This window comes from Mus caroli, chromosome 4, assembly GCF_900094665.2.
Source record: "Mus caroli chromosome 4, CAROLI_EIJ_v1.1, whole genome shotgun sequence".
Taxonomy (NCBI): domain Eukaryota; kingdom Metazoa; phylum Chordata; class Mammalia; order Rodentia; family Muridae; genus Mus; species Mus caroli.
In genome coordinates this window covers 90,939,036-90,945,035 of record NC_034573.1, presented here as the reverse complement: position 1 = coordinate 90,945,035, position 6,000 = coordinate 90,939,036, and the positions used below count along the sequence as shown (strand labels likewise).

At 51.0% G+C, this 6,000-nt stretch overlaps 1 protein-coding gene across 1 annotated transcript in view; it reads left to right on the top strand.

Annotated features, from left to right (window-relative positions):
* Positions 1 to 1,772: 1,772 nt before the first annotated feature.
* Positions 1,773 to 6,000, top strand: part of Kank4 (KN motif and ankyrin repeat domains 4) — a 63,267-nt gene continuing 59,039 nt past the window's right edge. The window contains exon 1 of the mRNA XM_021161381.2: positions 1,773 to 2,057. The gene's annotated coding sequence lies outside the window, so the exon portion shown is untranslated. The remainder of the gene's footprint in view (positions 2,058 to 6,000) is intronic.

Genomic DNA, 6,000 nt, shown 5'->3' with positions numbered 1-6,000 from the left:
AAGGTGCTGGGCCTCCACACCCGAGTGCCAGCCCCACGCCTAATTAGGCTCACAATGCCCAGAAATCAAGGAACAAGTTCTTCGAGGTATCTGAGAGTGCAGAAGGTTCCAAGACTGGGACTTAGACTGCTCTGGGTTCTGTTCCAGCTCAGCCAAGTAGCTTGTGTGACCTTGAGCTAGTCACAGAACACCCGAAGCAGAAGGGATAAGTGATCTACACTGGCTGTATTGCACAAGGATGTTGAGAGGCCAAAAAACAAATGCAGACAATGAGGCACAAGTCCAGGAGCTTAACCTGGTTATAGGGACAGGACTTAGCATTTTATTTTATTTTATGTTATTTTTGGTTTTCTAAGACAGGGTTTCTCTGTGTATCCCTGGCTGTCCTGGAATTCACTCTGTAGACCAGGCTGGCCTTGAACTCAGAAATCCACCTACCTCTGTTTCGCAAGTGCTGGGATTAAAGACATGTGCCACCACTGCCTGGCTAGGGCTTAGCATTATAAAATAAGATTCATTCCTTTTCATTTTATATGTCTGAATATTTTACCTGCATTGTATGTGTATGTATGTGCTCCAGGAACATACATGCCTAATGCACCAGGAGGCCAGAAGAGGAGTAGGGTACACTGAAACTAAAGTGACCAGTTGTGAGCCATCATCCCAACGCTGGGAGTCAAACCTGGGTCCTCTGCAAGAGCGGCGTTTTTAAAATGAGGTGTCGGAAAAAATAGAGAGATCTCACTTAAGTGTCTGGGTTTCTGCCTTCTCTGGGGAAATGAGCCGCTCCTGTCATATTCGTTCCTTTCGCCGGATGAGGACAACCCAGCAGGCCTTAGTAGGCAGAGTCTGAGGCTGCTCTCCCTTGGGCCACAGACCCGCCCCCAACTCCTATTTGGGTTCCAGCACTGAGGCCAAGGCTTCATTCCCATTTGTTACTGCTATCGTGAAAGCCTCGTGGAAATGAAGTCATCCTAATAACTATGTTTCTGTCGAAACGGAAATTAAATGTCTCTTGATTCAAATTATCTGTCCCATCTGGGTCACGATGTCAAAAATAAAGCTGCTTGGGCTGCTTTCTGGGCGTGGATTCTAGGAAGGTGGGCCAGGGGAGGTCACAGCTGGGCTCTGGATACCTGCCAGCTGCCATCTCCTTTCCTCCCTCTTCTGTTGGTCCTCTCTCTGGTCCACTTCTCTTTCCAGGTGGTGGCCGAAGTGGTCCTTAGCTATCTGTCCATTCAAGCTTAGGAACTTTTAATTGGTACAAAGCTGCTGTGGAGATGGGTGTATGAAGAGAAGACTGATTTTTATGTGGAGCTGAAACATGGATTTGGAAGGAAAATGGAAGGGAAATGGCTTAGGAGACATCTAAGTCCTGTTGTGAACGACTCTCACACTCCCACACCAGTGCTAGGACCCCACTGCTCACAGGATCTCAGTTGTTGTCAGGCCTTGGTTCGAGTTCTGATTTGGGCAGTTATTACCCTTACCCTGTCTGATACTGTTTCTCCACCATTGTGGGGGACAGAAACGTCTAGACTCTAGAGTCTAGACAAACTTAGAAAAACGCACGGGGGAGCCCTGGGGAAATCTGGAAAGCGCCTTACACAGGCTGGGACTTTTCTGGTTTCTTTTCCAAAAGTTTTTCTTCTTAACTCTGTCCAAGGCTAAGACCCTCCCCTCGGTGTCGCAATTCTGCCCCTTCCTACACACCAAAGCCCGCGCCGCGTCAGGAAGGCGGGGACTCGGGTGGCGGCGGCGAGGATCCGGCTCCTGCGCTCCCAGTCCCGCAGCTGGCGCGGTAGGTGTGCCCGCAGCTATTGCGCCCCGGCTCCAGGCCCAGCCCGGCGACCTGAGGGCGCCCGGAGGGTGTGCGCGCCCGGGACAGCAGGGTGCGGCGGCGCGCGGTGCGTGCTGGACGCGGACGGTGCAGAGGAAGGAGGATCGTGCCACGGAAGACCGTGCAGCTGCAGCTGCGTGCACCCCGAAGCCGGGTGGGAGCTCGCGCTGCTCCTGCACAGCGGTCGCTTCCTGCCAGAACCCCGCGGGTCCCCAAGGTAAGTGGTCTGGCGTCCTCTCGCCCCGGACGCGCGACCCAGGCTGCGCCCGCTGCGCTCCGCGACCCCTGCTAGCGCCGCGTCCCTGCAGAGGCTGCGGCAGCCTGAGCCGGGAGTCCGGAGGGTCGGGGAAGGAGGGTACCCGCTCTTGCTTTCCAGCTCTGGGGACTAAGGAGACCTTAGAAGGGGGACCTCGTCGTCCTTGAGACTCAGGTGGTGCAGACCCTCGCAGCTGTCCTCAGACGGACGCTGCGGTCCTGGATGCAGCTTGTGGGACTGGGGGCGCCTCCCGGCTGGCTTACAAAGACTACCTAAATATCGCCGAGTCTCTTTCATTTTGCAAAACATCGTGCCTGGTTCCCAGCCCGCACCTCCTTCCTCCTAGCTGAAGTTTCTAGAGCTATGATGGGATGCGACCTTGGGCAGAGGGAGGAGGGCTGCCCTGGATCCGTGTGCTAGGCGCTGGCTGAGGATACTTTGCCAAGCCCGTGTGCCTCTTGGTTAGCTCTCCTCCCCTCCCCATCTTCTTTAAGGTCAAATCTTTGACCCCAGAACTTTGTCGCTGCAGACTGACCAATTACAGACAGGAGCTGAAAAGTCCATGCATTCTACACTTGGCTGGAACCTACTCTCATCGTGCTACCCTGGGCTGCAGAAAAACAGACTACTACTTCCCAAGCATCCTGGGATACAGACTTGTAAGACCAGGATGGGCATTTTCCAGGAGAAAGAGGCTATTCCATTTCAAAGATGTCCTCTGAGGCTTGTGCAAAGTCCTATGCACCAAACAGAACCAGGGGAGAATCACCTGCAGCCAGTGATGGGGTTATAGCCAAGAGAAAAGGCATCTCTAGTGTAAAGTGCAATACCGGAGGACCTACCTGAGTAAACCAAATTGGGTTCCTTAGCTTCTCAAGACAGGGCACAGAGAAGCATGTTGCTTCCCAAGGAAGCAGAGGTGGGGTCCACTTTGGCATTGCTCTTAAAGTCCAGCCTCCTACCTCAAGGAGGCGTGATGTGTCTCAGGGACAGTGAGTTGTGGGAATGAAGTAAAAGCCAGAGGAAAAGCACAAAAAAAGTTCAGAACTAGACATCAGGCAAGGTTTTCAGATACAAAGATAAACAGAACCGTACACTGGCTTCAGGAAGCTTGCAGTCCAGTGACCAAGACGGAGTGAATCACATCACTCTGGTGTAGAATTCTGCTGCGTTCTCTGATTCTAAACTTGGGTTCCCTGAGAACTGGGGATGGGCTGAGCGTCAGTTTGAAGGCTGAAAGCTAACTGGTTAGATGGTGGATTGACTTTCAGATGGAAGCAGCCTAAGAGAGGACCCTGCTCAGCAGCAAGTCCTGTGCAGGAACTGAAAGCCTTTGTTTGCGGAGGAGAACCAAAAGCCAGATAGGCATGGCCCTTAGCTCTGCATTCCACTGACTGGGCTAATCAGTGTGTGTCTTCCTTTCTCAGTCATGATGTTGGCCTATTAGAGGCCCCTGTCTAGGCCAAATGCACAGAGAAAAATAACATGATGGGAGCTTTCTACCTACACCTTTGTTAAGGGTTCAGAGCAATGGTTCTTTCCCATGCTGTTTCCTGCTGTCATATCTAACTCGCAGCTTGCAAAAACCTTTGCTCAGCATTCAAGGAAATAGCATTGGAAGTGGTGGTTCATCCAGTCCTGTGCAGTTGGATCCACGTTGCGGGAAAGAGGATGTGGGGTGGGGAGGGGTGCCCACATAGCGTCGGACCTGGCCCCTGCCAACCTTTCTAACCTCATTTCCGCCTTCCTACCCCTCCCTTGGCCTTCTGCAACTGCTGTGTGCCACTCCACATTCCTCTAGCACACACTGCCTGTCTGCTCTCCACGTCCTCACGCAGTGAATGCACGTGCTGCCACCAACCTCAACCATAAGCTTGAGCTTCTCCACAGACAGTCTTGACCACATGAATTAAAAGCTGCCTTTCCTTTGTTTCCAGTGGTCTTGGGACATGTGCCTGTAGTGATGAGCATCTGTGGCACTGAGGACCCCTTATGCTGGACTCTCTGGTCATATTTGAATCTCAAGAGCTTGGCACAGAGCAAGGACACATAGAAAGTGCTCAATAGATTATTTTTGAGATCGAAATCATCTAGTATGTCTTTATTTTTAATGGAGGAGGGATAACGTACATGCATCTTTGAGAAAATTATGGGTCCTCTTCTCCAGTGCATGTAACTTTACAGTGTCATGCATACAATTCCCACTTGACTCACCCCATTTCCCAAACCTTGGGGACTGTAATTTTCCAGAAAACAGAGGTCAGAGAGGTACAGTAACTGCTGAGTTCCCACAGCTAGTTAAGAGCAAAGATTCCAGACTACTGACTCTCAGGCTCAGGCTCCCTCTGGTATGCCCAGCCTCTCTGAGCCACGCAGCAGCCTCACTCTATCTCTGGCATTTTGTGAAGGCCACTATTCATGACTACAAGATGGATATCTTGGATTGTCTCAGTTCAGCATGAGCCTAAGGTAGAACAGGAGGGGAAGTCTTATTATGGCAGAGTTGACAATTAAGAAGACAGATGAGCCATCTCCCTGCCCTGTTTGCCTCCCCTGGCCCACAACGTTCATTACTACATTTGTTTTAGCTGAAGGAGGAACACACATACTTCAGTTATCATCTGAGCCCTGGATTGGGCCTGATGGGCCAGGCAGTAAGAACAGAGGCTCAGCTATTGGCTCCCCGCAGAGCATGTTAAGAAGGGGATAGAGCGCTTGCTGCCACCCCATGCTTTTTGCAACAAGATGCTTGCTTCAGGCTCGCCCATTCCAGTGTGCATCAAAATTGCATCGTGCTTCTGATATGTGCCAGGCTCTGTACTGGTCCCAGTCGCTTAAGAGTGTGTGCAAGGCATATGGTTCTGCTCTGTAGCAGAAGGAAGCGGCATCTTCACTCTTTCATGCCTAGGGAGGTAGGGGATACATCTACTTCTGTGTACTAAGTACTTCTGTGTCTAAAACTATGCTAACTCATAAAGCTCAGAGCTCAGGGCTAGCACTGTAGACTAGTGGTTTGTTCCCAGCATTGCAAGGAAGCAGAAGAATAAGACCCAGGAAAGCTAACCTTGGCATGCATTACATCATCTGAAAGGGGGCCTGGTGCACTCTCTTCATGGTAAAGGATTTGACAACAGTACTTTCTCACTAATATTTGTGGGGTCATGCAGACACAGCTGCTGCAGATACATTCAATTCTGGGTGTGAAATAGGAGCAACTAGACATAAGAATAGTGCAAACGTACGTCCACCCGGCACCCTTAGTCCTTACAGCCATGTTTGGGTCGGTTCCTCAAAATCTCCAGTGCACAGAGGAGGAAGTGAAAGGTACAAAGGTCGGTCACTGTGTGTAGCATCTTGGACGTAACACTGGGATTGGGCAGAGCTGTCTAGCCCTGGACCTCAGGCAGAGAGACCCATGCTGTGCTCTTCTTGTGGTAGAGGAAATGGGAGGAAGCTAGAAGGCCAAGGCGTCTGGAATGGGAGCCCAGACACACTGCTGATCAGCTGTGTGCTTTACAGTTGAAGCCTAATTTCTCTGTGGCTCGGACTCGCCTGGGTGAAGGACGGACTGAAAGGCTTCTGTTAGGCCTGGTGTGGAATGGCTTCTGGTCTCCACAGATGAAAGAGAAGAGGGTTCCTCCTCTAAAAATACACAGGTCATATTTCCAAATAAAGTAAATGTAGTCCCAGGGTTTCAAGTAGATATTCATGTGATGCTCAGACAGCTGTAGCTCACTGGTCCTGAGGAAAAGTATTCTTGCTTCAAGAAAAAGTACCCCCTGGGTTTTCTCCTAGGAGCCCTTGACTGTCTTACCTGCTTCTAGCCCACAACAGGCTTTCTGGGGACATAGGCAAGGTCAGGGAAAATAAAAAGTTTCAGGCCCCCTCAGTTTTTCTCTGGAGT